The sequence below is a fragment of the Eleutherodactylus coqui genome, unplaced genomic scaffold (assembly GCF_035609145.1).
Source record: "Eleutherodactylus coqui strain aEleCoq1 unplaced genomic scaffold, aEleCoq1.hap1 HAP1_SCAFFOLD_729, whole genome shotgun sequence".
NCBI classification, from domain to species: Eukaryota; Metazoa; Chordata; class Amphibia; order Anura; family Eleutherodactylidae; genus Eleutherodactylus; species Eleutherodactylus coqui.
Window position 1 is genome coordinate 8,920 of NW_027102311.1, and position 2,001 is coordinate 10,920.

Sequence of the window (2,001 nt, forward strand, 5' to 3'; positions counted from 1 at the left end):
CGTTCTTCCATGGTGAGGAATAGGCAGGGAGGTTCGGTTTTTGCCAGCTGGGGAATGCTTATAGGCAAGGCCTTATCCCTGGTGGTGCGTGTAACGTCAGACCACGTTTTAGACATGCAGCAGCAGCATTCAGTCAGTGGCTGACAAACGAGCTCCATGCAAGTTTACATTAAACAGACACATTTCTTTCTTTACTGTATTGACTGCGGTCTGTAATCGAGCGGTTGAACTGTTTCTGTGTCCATGCATTGAATAAAGCAATACATCCTTGTAAAGTAGGCGTCCGTTCGTTGGAGTTCTTTGCTCCCCGAGTGTTGCTCCATCTCTAAACGTTGGCCTGGATCTTCATGGACGAATACTGCCCATCCCACGTGGAGCGTGTATCTCAGCCCGCGTGGAGTGCTGCAGTCCAATGAGGTATTCCGTGCTACATAGCAAGCCTTGGGCCTGTGTGATTGGGGGTCCGCTGCTGTCTGTCCACTCTGAAGCGCGCATCCGGGGCCGGCCGCTTTTCGACTACCAGCGACTGCAGGTCACACACACAGGCTGGTTGGAATGGCCTAGCATTATCCTGATCCGGAGGTGTAACTTGAAGCTGCGGGGCCCCAGTACAAAGTCTGGAACTGGGCCCCCAAACTATAAAGCGTCATTGATAGCATTGGTTTACAATGTGGGGAAGAGAGACTTTATGGGCCCCCTAGGGCTCCGGGCCCCCTGCACATACACCCATGACCCGAATACGTGGAGCATACAGACGCAGGCTGCCAGGATACGCTGTGCCTGCCCGATGTTTCCAACTTGGCTATTAGCGCAGCGGTAGGTACGAACTATAGAGTGCGGCTGCCATATGAACTGGTGTGTGTGTGTGTGTGTTTTGCTTCCAGTTGTACCTGTGCTGTGCACACTCTGGCAGACGCAGCTGCTCAGTGGATACAATGTTGCGAGCAGACGGGCTGAGTGTCAATCAAAGTGCTTGGGTGGTAGCAGCAGCCGCCGCCACAGCTGCGCTGCACCTCTTGCTCGTCGGTTTTGTTTTTCTGCTTTTGGAAACTGCTGTAGGAAAGGGGGTGCACCGGTCCTGGAGGTACTGCAATACCAGGTCAATGCGTGGAGTGGACAGAGCAAGCTCTTTTTCCAGCTCCCTGTTCTAAAAATCCATTTAATATATGGTCCCCAGATAGGGGACGTATCAGATATTAAACTGATAAGAACAGATACTACACTTGATCTTAGCCAAAAGGCCGAGAAGCGATAACCCGAAATGGGTTTCACCTGTAGCCCGGCCCGCCCAACTCCACTTCCAAGGCTTGAGGCAACACGCTCAGCCAGCACTCTGGGCGCACCCACAATGCACCCAGGCAGCTGGGAGAGCTATTAAAACTTTCCATAGCCCCGCCCCACGCCTTCTCAACCGCGCCCAGCCTCACACCCTCAGTCCTTCCTCTTGCACCGTGCTCACGCATCCTAGGCTTGCAGAGCCTGCTGCTGCTGCTACTGCAGGACTCGTCAGCTCCCTACAAAGGATGGTTAAGCCGGCGATGACACTAGAAGCAAGCACTAGTTTGTCTCTGAAGGTGCGTCGGTCGGTCGGTTGGAGGGATCTCTTCGGCCGGCCGCATTTCCAGTGGGGACGGATGGAAACTTTTAACCTAAAATAAGGGAAATTGGCTTCGGCCCCATAGGGCTTTATTGCCTTCCCCTGGGCCAGCATTAGTAGACCCTAGTAAGGAGAATATTAGAGCGGCATGGTCATCCGAAGAACTTAAAAACATACAGCAGGCCTTTTTTGCCCGCCCGCCATACATACATACATACATAACTACAGATTTTATATTTTTTTTTACATATATACATTATATATACACACACACACACACACACACACACACACACACACACACACACACACACACAATCTTAAATCTATCTTTAATCTATATCTACAAAATCTGTAATTTAGAAATAATCCATATCTATATTCTACATAATTAATAAAGATAG

General features: G+C 50.5%; 1 non-coding gene across 1 annotated transcript; it reads right to left on the reverse strand.

The window, feature by feature from the left end:
- Positions 1-1,062: 1,062 nt before the first annotated feature.
- LOC136601728 (U2 spliceosomal RNA) lies at positions 1,063-1,253 on the reverse strand. The gene has a single exon (XR_010789469.1). It is a non-coding gene; the product is annotated as a U2 spliceosomal RNA (small nuclear RNA).
- Positions 1,254-2,001: the final 748 nt, after the last annotated feature.